This window comes from Microcaecilia unicolor, chromosome 11, assembly GCF_901765095.1.
Source record: "Microcaecilia unicolor chromosome 11, aMicUni1.1, whole genome shotgun sequence".
Classification (NCBI taxonomy): domain Eukaryota; kingdom Metazoa; phylum Chordata; class Amphibia; order Gymnophiona; family Siphonopidae; genus Microcaecilia; species Microcaecilia unicolor.
In genome coordinates, this window is record NC_044041.1 from 107,022,952 (window position 1) to 107,037,942 (window position 14,991).

The window sequence follows — 14,991 nt, forward strand, 5'->3', positions numbered from 1 at the left end:
GATAATGGCAGAAACAAATCCTGGTCAAGTATACAAGTACGTGGCACATGCGAATTTAATTTGTTGGGCAGCCTATCTGGATCGTGTAGGTCTTTTTCTGTTGTTTACTATGTTTACTATGTTTATGTATGTTTACTATCTACTATGTTGCTATGTTTGATTGCATGATTTGTTTTGAGTGTACTGGATGACGGCTGCTGAGGGGTAGTAGAAATGGAGATTAACCAAATCGGCTTCCTTGCCTGCCTGGACCAGATAGGCTCAGTTCCACTCCTGTCTATTAAACCTCTTGCAGCAGCTCATAGGTTTGCATGCTGTGATTTGAGTGTACTGGATGACGGCTGCTGCGGTGTAGTATAAACAGAGATTAACCAAATTGACTTCCTTGCTAACAGTGGACTAGATAGTCTCACTTCCACTCCTGTTTGTTAAAACTTTCGACTCGCGAGGAGATGAAAATCTACTCTCTGCTAATCCGACAAAGGCTGAATCTCGCCCGCAGCCCCCCTCCCTTTATTTTATTTAAGGGAAACTATGTGAGGCAAATGGGAAGGGCTGGTGCTCCTCGTCGCCGACAATGCTCGTCCCCTTGACCGCGTGGCACCCTGCCTTCCGACCCAGCCGGAGATCGGGATCCACACGTTCTCCGGAGGATTCGGGTCGGCTATTCACCCTCCCCCCGGATGCTCACTCGCTCAGGGCGAACTTAGGAACCCTCTCGATCGCGCGATGATGTGACCGTCTCTCTGACCACCAGAATCACGCAGCTCCCCTCCAACTCCGCACCCGGCCACAGGTAAGCCCACAAGTCCACAGTCTGGACCCCTGACGACGAGAAGGGGGGGCACGAACGAAAGAACACCTATGCAATGCCCAGACGTGGTGGCCCAACAGCCAGGAATCCCTCCCCGATGCACTCCCAAACTTACTGCGAAGAGTCGGGAGGACCCGCGCACCTCTGTGATTCACCTTTGGCCTGCCCGCAACAGGAAGCCGGCCAAGGATAAAATGAGATGCCGCGGACTCCACGTGGCCACTCAGTGAGCCGCCCACGGAGCACAGCTGGACGATCGGGACTCCACGAGGAATGATACCTCCTCCCACGTGCACGGGAACGGCGAGGAGTCGCATGTGTAGTGTATGCAGTGCCCGGACGCTTGAAGAGGCCGTCCGGACTCCGCCCAGGGGTTTTTAAACCCCCTTTGTAGCCCTTCCCCTTTTTCAGCGGGGTGCCCTTTGGGCGGCGGGAACGTGCCCGTCATGCCTCGCTTGCACCCCGCTGGCCCGGTGCACATGCCCATCGGGGCACGGTGCCATATTATAGGCGGCTCCGTGCACCCGAGGGGGCACTGTGCCTTGCTTAAATTGTAGCAGGAATTTCAGGGCTCCATTCTCAAAGCCCCACTAGTGATTCCAGGGCAGAAATGTGACGAAGCCCTCTTCATTCCTATGGTCTTCGTCGTATTTAACATGCCGGAATCGCTATCATGGCTTTGTAAAAGGAGTCCTAAATTTGGCATTAAGTTATGAAATCAGCTGTGACTTGGATTGTGAAGCAAAGTCGGCCTAACAAAAAAAATCCAAACCGCCCAACTACAGCAGCCAGATTGATATTCAGCAAAACACGCTTCGACAGTGCCAAACCTGTTCGAGAAAAACTGCACTGGCTCCCAATCAAAGAACGGATCATCTTTAAAATTTGCACTCTGGTCCACAAAATCATATATGGTGTAGTTCCAGGATACATGATAGACCTCATAGATCTACCAACAAGAAATAGAGTCAGTTCTGCTAGATCATTCCTAAACCTACACCACCCAAATTGCAAAGGCTTCAGTTACACTGGGACAAATTCCTCTTTATTGATGAACCTAAGCTTTCCAGCTGGTTCTTTATCATTAGAAACCACACATCCAACCACCCCTGAGGCGCAGTGCACTCAAACACTGCCCGTGACGGGTCTACACTGTAGGAGATTGATGTACCATTTAGATCTTTGCTGTGGAATTTAAGAATTTGTCCTGATTTTGGAGGCTCTTGGGGCTTTTTTCATTTTTTTTTGGACCGTGCCTTGTGCTTTAAATCCTCTCTGTGCTGTTTTGTCAGCAATATAAGAAACATCTTTGAGGTTTCGGACAGAGCAACAATAGTTTCTTTTGATTTTGAATGAGTTTTAAATGCCTAGGGTACCTTTTTATTATCTCCTCTAATGCAGTGTCTTTGCCGTAATGAATCGCAATGAAATTTCCTAGACACAACCTATTTGGGGATTGTTTAATAAACACGCTCAAAAAAAAGTTTATTAGATGAAATGAGTCAGAGCCAGAACTCTCCACCACAAAAGAAGAAAAGGAAAGAAATTGAAAATAGACAGAGCCTTAAATGTGAAAACCCACAAACAGTGGCATAGGGCCCAGAGCTAATATGGGTGGGCACTATGTATATAGGTATGAGTCGTGTTTCATGGGCTAGTCTAAATAATGCCTTAGCATGCACTTGACATATACACACAAACCAGGACTTGTAGCCACCAACTCAAAGAGAGTGCTTGAAACAGTTCACACCAGTATAATATAATAGAAAGTTTTATGTATGTAGAGTACCCTCAGATATTTACCACTATTACTGCAGTCAATAATGCTGCTACAAAGTGGCATAGCACTTCTTTCATCGGGTAACTCTAACAAATTTTTTAGAAGGAGCAACATATGCTCATTTTTTCATGCTTCCAAATCACCTCAGTGCTATAAAATCGCTTATCACTTTTAAAAATGTATATACTAGGTGAAAACTGTGCACTTATCTTGACAAATTCTTGCCTCCCTGGCAGAACTATCTTGCCTCACTGAAACATTCATCAATTGCCTTCCCCTGAAACCGCCCGACTCCGCCGGGTTTCAATCACTTTCCTCAGGGACAAGGGTTAAGGCTGCATAATTCTTTTCTTCCTCATTCTTTTTTCTCTCAAGCAATCAACAAGACAAAGCAAGACCTAATGCCTGCTTATCGATAACCCTGTGGCTTATAAGGCATCCGCATCCATGTAAGCTTTGTCTTGTTGATTGCATATGTTGCTCCTTCTAAAAAATTTGTTAGAGTTACCCGATGAAAGAAGTGCTATGCCACTTTGTAGCAGCATTATTGACTGCAGTAATAGTGGTAAATATCTGAGGGTACTCTACATACATAAAATTTTCTATTATATTATACTGGTGTGAACTGTTTCAAGCACTCTCTTTGAGTTGGGGACTACAAGTCCTGGTTTGTATGTATATGTCATTGGATGTTACCAGAGATATTGATATTGTGGATTCGTTTTCTGTTAGCATGCACTTGGGCAGATCTGCCCAATAGATGTCCTGCATCAACATAAACCACATACATACTTTATGGAACACGGAAAATTTTTAAATAAATTAAAAAATGTCAGCCCTGCACTATCCCACAATTGTAGGCAGGTTACAACTGTTATATACACAAAATTTCATGAGAAGAAACCTCTCCGAAAAGTGCCAGCCAAAACACACACCACCCAACCAATTGCACACCCAAAGCATCACAGTATGTGCCTCTTTGATTCTGTAAATGGATTCTACCATGACAGGATTGTAGTGTTTTATCTCAATCAATCCATTGCTCTGCCTTTCTTTTTTCCTAAACCGCAGTCTCATCCTGGAGAAACAGCACTGCGTACTTTGGACTGCAGTGCAAACATGTCTAGCATCATCGACAATCCTCCCAGCACTTTGTATCCTTTGATCCTGCAGATTGGGAATTCTCCTCACCTAGCGTACAATCTCAACTTGGGTGGACACTGTACATCTCCTGCATCTATGCTCAGGCTGGGATGACCCTTGATGGCATGTCACCGCTCACAATGTATGAGCTATGGTGGTCTCAGTAGCCCATTTTTGCTGTGCCTCTATTGAAGACATTTGCAATGTGGCTATGTGGTCTTCTGTTCACACATTTATGACTCACTACTGTCTGGACCAATATTCCAGGTGGGTTAGCCAGTTTGGACAAGCAGTTCTGCAGAATTTTTTTGCTGTTTAAAATCCAACTCCGTCCTCCAGCCCATTTTCCACCAGGCTCAATATTTGCTTGACTGTCTGAATATTCTTTTCCTGTGAGCCTGGTAGCCATTGAGTCCCATTTATTTATTTAGATTTTGCTCACACCTTTTTCATAGTAGTTCAAGGTGAGTTACATTCAGGTACACTGGATATTTCTCTGTCCCAGGAGGGCTCACAATCTACATTTGTACCTGAGGCAATGGAGGGTTAAGTGACTTGCCCAAGATCACAAGAAGCAGCAGTGGGATTTGAACCGGCCACCTCTGGATTGCAAGACCGGTGCGCTAACCACTAGGTCAGTCCTCTACTCCTTGTCAGAATATCATGCCTGATTATCCTCAGAGAAAGCTGTTACTCACCTGTAGCAGGTGTTCTCCGAAACAGCAGGCATATGTTCTGACAATCCGGCCACCTCGCCTTGGAGTTGTCTTCTTAGCATTAGCACTGTACTGCTGGTCCTATGCTTGCACATCAGGCAGGAAGTCACTTGTGCATACACAGCAGGGGCACTGCCTTAAAGACTTAGAGTGGCAGTACACATTGGCAGTATCAGCATCTGTCAGATGGTTTGTGAAAATATATGCCTGCTGTCCTCAGAGAACATCTGCTACAGGTGAGTAACTTAGCTTTACATCCTGTGATGAAAACAAAGTCCAGTGTGCAGCAAGTATTTCTGCCCCTGGTGATTCAGATAAGCCTGTTAGAGAAGCACAACAGTTCAACAGATAGCAGACAGTAGCTAAATGGCAGAATGCCCAGACTTCTTCTTGGCATACAGATTAGTAGTACAGTGCTGTGTACAAGCATCAGTTGGAACTTTGGAAACAAGCTCTGTGGTTGGCAGGGTTGGAGCGCATTGATATTGACAGTTCTAATCAGATACTCATTCCCACGTGAACTTCAGATGTAACTGTGGTATTAGAAAGTCTCCAGATGGACGGGCTGAACTAATAGAAGCAATGTAAACAGTGTCTCTTCTTCAAGGCTTTCCGGAATCTTCCAAACTGGAGACTTCAGGCCAGATTCATCTGGTGTAAAGTGGAGATACAAACATACTGTTCTTGGCACTTTGCGCATATGCACGGCTTGATTCTGCAGAGAATCTATGTTATTTGGCGAGGCCTCATATTCATACAAAATGGTGTTTCAGGCTAAGCCCTACGAGGTGGCAGTATGAGGCATTCTTTAAGTCAGCTGTGCCAGCTACATTTCTCAGTCAGCTTTCTGAATTTGGGCTCTGTCCCTCTCTTTGGTAATTCTGTTCTTAAGGGTCCTTTCACTAAGGAGCATTAAATGATAAGACACCCATAGGGAATATAATGGGCATCTTATTTAGCGCATGATATTCACTAAATCTATTAGTACTGCTTAGTAAAAGGACCCCTTAGTTCCCCTTCCTCTTAAGAATGCAACTAGCCTATAGCCCCTTTTCTAAGTGGTTCAGTATGCACAGTGCATTAAGAATATCCCAGTATTTGCAAATAAGAGTGACAGTAGTAATCTGATATATTCTGTCTGCAGGATTGTATTTTCTGGTGGTGCTACTGGAAGTAACAGTTTAGACTGCTACAGCAGTTCATTAGCAACCTGCTATAACTTGAAGCCAGAGCACAAGATCAAATATCTCCTTTCTTTCCTTTTGGTTCCTTTTTTTTTTTTATTTTTATTTTTTGTAACTTCAATTTAACTTTTTTCTCCTAATGTTCTTTGTGTTCAGCACAAAAGGTGACAAAAGTATTATCTCCACGTCTGCAGTTTTTCTGCCTGTGCTGTAGTCATGGTTTATGTGTAAAGCATTCAGAATACAAACTAGCAGGCAAGGTTTACATTACCATAAACAAAATATCAAGTAAGAGCGGAGTAGAACAAATAAGATACAAATAATAACCCGTTGCTGGCCAGTTACAATCTAACACACTCCATTAATGGGTAGAAACCTCTCAAAAAGAGGCAAGTTTTCAGTCTTTTGCGAAGTACCAAGTAATCAGGCTGACCCTTGATTGCCATTGATAGTGAGTTCCACCACATCACCTTGGTATGTAAAGTCTGCGGAGTGAGACGACTTATAGTTGCACTTTTTTGCAATCTGGAAGATGAAGTCTAAGGTAGTCCCTTCATTGAGTACAAATAAGTATACATTGCTGAATTATCGTAACAGATAAGTTCATATTTTGAACAGAATTTGTCTCTTTGACCCTTTTTTTTTGTTGTTATGTGTAAAGTATTGCTCTATTATAGTATATGACACTATTTCTCCAGAGAACTTCATATATATATGATTTTACTTTATTAAATACCAGTATTAGTATAACATGTGCCTACAAATGATTTAACCTATCACTCACTCTCATTCATTCATCCTCTTATCTCACCTATTCCACTCTCATCACAGTTCCATCACATCCTGCTTCCTGAAGAAAATCACTCTTTCATATACTTTAGTTAACATAAAATAGTGAAACAATTACATCAGTCCAACTTGTGTCATTGTTCATTATGCGCTGATATAGCTCTCCCTATGTGTAAAGTATGACATCTGCACAGGGCTCTGAGAAAGATCTGTTTTCAGCTGTCCATGCTGTGTTCATGTTTTGTCTCTGTGCGATGCCAGCAGGGTGCTCTAATGAAGATCTGCTCTTTAGCCAACCATGCTGTGACCCATCATGATGTTGAGGATGATGGACTGGGAGGTGCATTCAAAGCCCTAATACTGGGCCAAAAGGCATAACCATGTAACAGTTTGAGTCTAGTCTGCTTGGAGCAGAACTGCTGTTTTATCAGGTGTTTGTGAATTTTATTTTATGTATGTACAAGCCGTTAAGCCCATTAAAACGGGCAAGAAAGCGGTCGGAGCCCCGCCGGGTCGAGCCGAGCCCCCACCCAAGAAAGCCGCCCCGGGGGATGGTGGCAGAGGAAAGCACCCAGGTCACAGCGGCAGCAGCTCATTGGACCTGTCGGAGTGTGCCTCGGAGCTGCTGTTGGACGATCCCCGCCCGGTGCTCGTCGGTCACCTGTAGCTCTGTTCCTGCCTCCTCTAACAACATTGGAAGAGATTTGTGATGTGCCCCGTGTGCGCAGAACAGCTGTGCTGTTGTGTGCATGCGCGGCACATCGGTCACTCTTCATTTATATAGTAGGATTGTAACCCGCTTAGATTTTATTTTAGATAATGCAGGCTATAAATATTTTGAAAGAAAGAAAGATTCTAGTCTGCCTGCAGCAGAATTGTCGGCTAATTGCCAGGTCAGCACTGCACCCATGGCCTGTCAATCTTTCACATAGATTGTATCTCTGTTCCTGTGTGGGGGTTAGTCATCCCCCCATCCTTTAACCTGTTCCTTCTGCTTCTAGCTCTTCTGTGAAAAGAAGTGGAAACTTCTCTCATTCCCTTGGCAATGCTTTAAACAGAATTTTACTGCTTATGAACTGGCATATTTTTCATCTAGCTAACATCAAAGCTTTCTGAACATTTCAGTTGCTGTATTGTGTTTCATCTCCCTTCCTCCCCCCTCCCCACCACCAAAATCAGTTATTTCTCCTGGATCAGGTGTTGAGCAACTGGAAAGGAGGTGGGTAGACTGAAGAAACAGTTTGCATAACCTTTCACTGTTGTTCTGTGGGTAATTTTAATGCCATGTCCTCATAGCAAGAAGCAGAGCAGCTGTGCTGCCTTGGGCCCGAGCACTGCAAGGAGACTCCTTGGCAAAGCTGAATGATATAATTGAGACAGAGATACAGGGTGCTTGGCATTAAATGGGCCCATGCTTTAGTTTTTGTACTTGGAGTGGAGGAGTAGGCCTAGTGGTTAGTGCAGCAGACTTTGATCCTGGGAAACCAGGTTTGATTTCCACTGCAGCTCCTTGTGATTCTGGGCAAGTCACTTAACCTTCCATTGCCCCGGGTACAAATAAATACCTGTACTTACTGTGTAAACTGAATGTAGTTGCAAAAACCACAGAAAGGCAGTATATCAAGTCCCAGTCCCCTTTCATCCTGCTCAGTGTCCTCCAGTAGTGTGGAGGGCCGTCACAGAAAGGGGATGTTGGCATTTCTCTGCCGAGCAGCCATCATGGGGAAAAAGACTATACTGTCTGCCTGGTTGTCGACGGATCCACCTTCCCTGCAGCAGTGGCGATCTCTTATGATTTCCTTGAGTGCGATGGAACGTAGAGATGTGGAAGGCTTGGCCTCGTAGAGGGGAGACTGTTTGTTCCAACGTTGGTCCCCCTTCTGGGACACCTTAACACCGACAGCCCGCAGCAGTGGCGTAGCCAAGGGTGGGCTTGGGTGGGCCCAGGCCCACCCACTTTGGGTTCAGGCCCACCCAGTAGCAGCATACCTATGATGTCGCTGGCAGGGATCCCCAAGCCCCACCAGCCGAAAACTCCCAACAAGTGTCCCTCCTGCATACCTTGTAAGTAGCAGATCTTTGCCTGCAGTGAGCAGTGACATACATACTGCTCGCACAGTGGGGCCAACAAGAGCAGTGTGTATTAGTTGCTTCTCGCTGCTGGTGAAAATCTGCTATTTAAAAGGTATACGGGAGAGGGGGGATGTTTGAGAGACCATATGGCATGCAGGCGAGAGAAGGAGAGACCAAATCACCTGTGGGACGGGGTGAGGTTCTTCTGCCCACCCATCTTGGGCCCAGGCCCACCCAAAATTGGGTGTCTGGCTATGCCCCTGGCCCGCAGTAGGATTTTGAATGGATAAAGCCCACAGGGAAGGGTAAGGGGGAGGGGTAGGGGGCTGTTGGGGACGGGGAGTCTTGAGGGGTATGTAGGAGTCCATAGCGGGGGTTTTAACAAAAGGAAAATGTTGTGATTCTACTCAGTTATTGTTGTTAACCACAATTTCTTGTTATTGAATAAATAAAGATTTTTAAAAAATTAATTACACACACACACCCCTCTTTCCATCCTTCAAACATGTACAACTCCAACACTCAATGTGCATACACTGGCACCTCTTACCATTCAACAACATGTACAAGCTTAAAATTTCTTCCCTCCTCATAGTAACATAGTAAATGATGACAGATAAAGACCTGAATGGTCCATCATCCAGCCTGCCCAACAAGATAAACTCATTTTACATGGTATGTGATACTTTATTTGTATACCCGAGTTTGATTTGTCCTTGCCATTCTCAGGGCACAGACCATAGAAGTCTGCCCAGTACTGTTCTTGTACTAAGTTCTGAAGCTAACGTCGAAAACCCCTTAAATTTACACTCCAGCCCATCCATATCTATTCAGTTACACAGACACCTTTTTCCCCAACACAAAAAATACACACAGTGAGCCTTACATTCCTGCAGATGTACCAATAGCAGGATGGGCAGCTGCAGTCTCAGTCTGACCTATGTAATATAAGGCAATATGCTTGTGTTTAACCTCAATTGCTTATGAATAAACTTGAACAACACAGATAGATTTTCCTAGAGAAGATGGCGCGAATTTTTCAGCCTGTTTTCCTGTCTCTGGATGAGCACTAGCTGACCTTGTAAGGGGCAGTCAGAGTCAGGGCCAGTTTCTCAGCCCTCCTGCACCTTTAAAACTGTGCAGTGAAGATCAGACCCCTCCTACTTTCCCAGGAAAGTAGCTGCCACAGGTGAGTTGAGGGGAACTGGGGACGCAGCTCTCACCAGTGCGGGAGAAGCAGACACCGGGGCAAGTAAGAACCGAAAGTTTATATGGCTTATAGACCGAGAAGCGTTCCTGGTGGCTGGACTCTGGGATTTGTTTTCTGTTTGGTTCACAGACTGCTCGGATAGTTGGAAAGGTTCTGGAAAGAATGTCAGGGCTCATAGATTTGCATTCACAGAAATGGTGAGATCTCTGTGGCACTCTTTCAATGGGGCTCATTTTCAAAGCACTTAGACTTTACAAGTAACCTACGGAAGTTTGTACGTCTAAGTGCTTTAAAAATACGCCTCTACGTGATACCAGACTCGCAGCATCTTTGTCTTGCACTCCCCCGGCACACACTGTTTCACGCATCTTCTCCCTTCCGTCACACGCTCCCCTGGCACACACTATGTCGTACTCTCTTCCCGGTACATACTTTGTTGCATCCCCTCCCTTCTATCACACACCTCTGGCACACACTTAGTTGTACATCAGACTTTCGGCATTTCCTCTCTTCAGTAAACACTCCCCCTCCCCCCTCATACACATACACAACAGATTTGCAGCCTCTCCTCTGTTCTATCACACAGTCCTCTGGCATAGACCTTGTTATATGCCAGACATATCATTTCTCTACATTTGGCTATTGCTGCTGCTATGTGATCAGTGGCTAAGGAATTTGGCTAATGCCTTTGCAGTATTAGTATTACTGTACACTACTGACATTTACAGGAGAACCACTCTGTTTACAAATGGAAGAAATTAGCATTAATGAGCTATCTGTTGTGGAATCATTTTGTGACTTTTAATGTGATTTCTGATATGTTACTGAGTAGAGAGGAGTGGTAGCCATGTTAGTCCACTTTTACAGGTAATCAATAGAAATAAAACATGGAAATGAGAATAAGATGATACCTTTTTTATTGGACATAACTTAATACATTTCTTGATTAGCTTATTTCTGATCTGACGAAGAAGGGCAACCTTCGAAAGCTAATCAAGAAATGTATTAAGTTATGTCCAATAAAAAAGGTATCATCATATTTCTTTTCCATGTTTTATTTCTATTGATATGTTACTGATAGCTATGAAAATTACCTTCGTTAGCACCTTATAGAGTTTCTGGGATACAGCTGTACTATGCTGGTAGCCCTAGACTGCTTCCAGTCAGTCTATGGGGCCCTTTTACCAAGGCACATTAGATCTACTGCGCAGGTAGCGTGTGGTAAAACAGCAGTACTGCCGGGCCTGCCCAGGCACCTTGTGGTAGTTCAGGGTTTTCCACGCACCATTTCCTGCACTATAAAATAATGTTTATGTTCTAGCACAGGGGATGGGGAGTAGGCATTCCCAGCAGTAATTGGTCACACGGGCACATTGCCACACGCTGTCCGATTTACCACACAAATAGCATGTGAGCCCTTACTGACTACTGAATAGGAGGCTGTAATGGCTGCACATCAATTTAGAAATTAGCACGTAGCCATTAATGGAAAAAAAAATAAAAATATGGCCATTTTAGAGCCACACTAGAAAGTGGCTGGAGCACGTAGAAACCCCACATGCTAAAACTACCGCCAAGCTCATTCCATGTCACGTGGTCTGGTGGTCCCTGCACAACCATCACGGATTTCGATGAAATTTCCTGTAAACATTTATACACGTCCCCAATGAACATTGGTAAAGTTTTACATCCGCCGATGCAATACTTGCTGAGATATAGTAATCTGTTTGACCCCATACTGCAGCCTTTGCACAGGGACCACCAGACCACTTGACATGGAATGACCCGTGAATTTCCTGGGGTTCTACAGGGAAGGCTTTACCAATTTCATCTGACTCCAATCATTGAACCCTCTGAATTCCAATCAAAACTGAATATCCAAGGGGTCTGCCAGGGATGTGCACTACCCCAGAAAACCAGGTAGACCCAAAGGGATTGTCATTTTATTCTAGTTAACCTTTTCCCCTGCCCATATCAGAACTCATGTACTGTAACAAATTCCCCATAAGCAAGAAACAAAGAGAACCAGAGACAGGTTCAAATATTCAATTTATTACTCACCCAAGCCAGGTTACATATGAAGCGTTGATTTATAAGAATATAATTAAATATTCTTATGGGGAGATCTTCAACAGGGTGACATGCAGGTCAACCTCTGGTCTTAGACTGTCCCCCTATAAGGAGGCTGTCAGCCATATTTATACTCTTGATTTACATTGAGTTCTATGTAGTTCTAAAAAAACTACTTTTGTGCAAATGGCCCAGGTGGCCGAATGACAGTTTTTTCTCTTAACCGCAGATTCTGATATTTTTACCCTTGGAAAAAATCCCCCGCCTTTTTCCGGCAGATGGCCAGTTTTCTTTGACCACCATGTTCTTTCTTACTTCTGCTTTTCTCATGTACCTGGCACACCAGGTTCCTCCCTGCTATCTCTGCGGTCAAAATCTGTTTTCATCCTTCCACACCATCAAACTAATGTCAGTTAGAAAATGCTCTTTTAATCTCAATTAATTCTTGGCCTGTATTTCCCAGCAACCCTTAGGCTGGCCCAAGCTCTTCCAGCAGGTCCCAAGCCTGCTGGAAGAGCTTGGGCCTGTACAGTAGGCCTGTACAATATTTATACAGCGCCCCTCTTGCTGTCCCCGCTGAGGGGGCAGCATAAAGAAGAAGTTATTACCTTCTATTCCAGAAGGTGTTAGACTATCATGTGTGAGAGTGTTACAGGAAATGTTACAGTTCCAAAATGATGTTTAAGAATAGAGGGGATCGCTCAGAGCCTGTGGTCGCAACATGTGCTGTATTTATATTTTGATTCTATTCTGTTTTATTATTCCCCAATTACCTATAAGGTAAGGAAAAGGGGAAGTAAATACACTAAATTTGAATTAATTACATTAACCTGCATTGTACGTTTAGGAACATGTGCTTAAAGCATTCGGAGCTTGCACATGTGAGGACATGTGCTTTTCCCAATATAAAGGCCAGATAGTTAACTTTAAAAAGAAAATGTTTATTTCTAATACAGGCAAGGTAACAAGTTTACAATAGAGAGGCAATTTTAGAAAGGATCTTTTACCAATGGAAGTGATCTTTCCGCTGCTTTTGACACTGTCGATCACAGCATACTTCTCGATACCCTGTCCTCACTTGGATTCCAGGGCTCTGTCCTTTCCTGGTTCTCTTCCTACCTCTCCCTCCGCACCTTTAGTGTTCACTCTGGTGGCTCCTCTTCTACTTCTATCCCTCTGCCTGTCGGCGTACCTCAGGGTTCTGTTCTTGGTCCCCTCCTCTTTTCTATCTACACTTCTTCCCTTGGTTCATTAATCTCATCCCATGGCTTTTCCTACCATCTCTATGCTGATGACTCCCAAATCTACCTTTCTACCCCTGATATCTCGCCTTGCATCCAAACCAAAGTTTCAGCGTGCTTGTCTGACATTGCTGTCTGGATGTCTCAACGCCACCTGAAATTAAATATGACCAAAACCGAGCTTCTCATTTTCCCCCCCAAACCCACCTCCCCGCTCCCCCCCCCCCCCCCCCGTTTTCTATTTCTGTTGATGGCTCTCTCATTCTCCCTGTCTCCTCAGCTCGAAACCTTGGGGTCATCTTTTGACTCTTCTCTCTCCTTCTCTGCTCATATCCAGCAGATTGCCAAGACCTGTCTTTTCTTTCTTTACAACATCCGTAAAATCCGCCCCTTTCTTTCCGAGCACTCTACCAAAACCTTCATCCACACCCTTGTCACCTCTCGTTTAGACTACTGCAATCTGCTTCTTGCTGGCCTCCCACTTAGTCACCTCTCCCCTCTCCAGTCGGTTCAAAACTCTGCTGCCCATCTCATCTTCCGCCAGGGTCGCTTTACTCATACTACCCCTCTCCTCAAGACCCTTCACTGGCTCCCTATCCATTTTCGCATCCTGTTCAAACTTCTTCTACTAACCTATAAATGTACTCACTCTGCTGCTCCCCAGTATCTCTCCACACTCGTCCTTCCCTACACCCCTTCCCGTGCACTCCGCTCCATGGATAAATCCTTCTTATCTGTTCCCTTCTCCACTACTGCCAACTCCAGACTTCGCGCCTTCTATCTCGCTGCACCCTACGCCTGGAATAAACTTCCTGAGCCCCTACGTCTTGCCCCATCCTTGGCCACCTTTAAATCTAGACTGAAAACCCACCTCTTTAACATTGCTTTTGACTCGTAACCACTTGTGACCACTCGCCTCCACCTACCCTCCTCTCTTCCTTCCCGTTCACATTAATTGATTTGATTTGCTTACTTTATTTATTTTTTGTCTATTAGATTGTAAGCTCTTTGAGCAGGGACTGTCTTTCTTCTATGTTTGTGCAGCGCTGCGTACGCCTTGTAGCGCTATAGAAATGCTAAATAGTAGTAGTAGTAGTAGATTGTAAATTAAGCTGGATAACTCACATTGATGGAGGCTGCTATGGAGAGTGATGCAGGAGATCCTTGCTGGAACAGGAAGTTTCTTGGTAGATTTGCTGTCTGATGAGCTTGAAGCAGTTTCTTTTAGGTGGATGTGATGTCCAGCTTGAGAAGTCAGGATTCTAGTTTGCTTTTAGATTTAATCACTTCAGGGCAGCAGCGACTAGGACAGGAGCACGAGCATCAGGAACAGCCAGGAAGAAGAACTAACTTTCTAAAGAAAGAGCCCCTGCTTTTAAAGTGTCTGAACTGGGCATTTATCGTCAGGTGGTTGCCCTTGGTCCAATTAGAAAGCTCCTGTGTAGCTGAATTCTGGGCATCTGGCTTTGAGATGGAGCATGGCAACAGGTCACATGCTCAATGACATCACAAGACTTCCTGCCTGGACATCTGCTAGTCCATTGTCTGAGAGTGATTGAGCTTAGATGGGCTTAGTCTTTGTCTGAAAATAGGTGGAGGTGTAGTCTTTTGTTACTGCAGTCTCTGAGATAGCTGTCTTTTGAAAGGAATATCTGCTGGTCCATTGTCTGAGGGTGATTGAGCTTCTTTTGTCTGATAGATGGGCTTCTGAGTCTGAGTAATAGGTGGAGTTTCACTGTCTTTTGTTACTGTAGCCTCTGTGATTGATTCTTTGGATAGGTGTTGATGGGCTTAGGTAACCACCCAGCTAGTAGTTTTCCAGAGGAAAAGGGGGGGAGTAGTGTCTTTGAAGCTGTATATTTTATATGATTTAGGTCTGATCCAGCAAAATTAATAACTCTGAGAATTAAACTTATATCATGCTACAAGAGGAGGTATTGACCTCTGAGATCTTCAGTGAACCTGTACCGT

The 14,991-nt window shown here is 44.6% G+C and overlaps 1 protein-coding gene across 6 annotated transcripts in view; it reads left to right on the forward strand.

Moving 5' to 3' along the window:
- The first annotated feature begins 9,698 nt into the window (after positions 1 to 9,698).
- Positions 9,699 to 14,991, forward strand: part of TMPRSS9 (transmembrane serine protease 9) — a 98,414-nt gene continuing 93,121 nt past the window's right edge. For all 6 annotated transcript variants that reach the window (XM_030220302.1, XM_030220305.1, XM_030220303.1 and 3 more), the window contains exon 1: positions 9,699 to 9,751. The gene's annotated coding sequence lies outside the window, so the exon portion shown is untranslated. The remainder of the gene's footprint in view (positions 9,752 to 14,991) is intronic.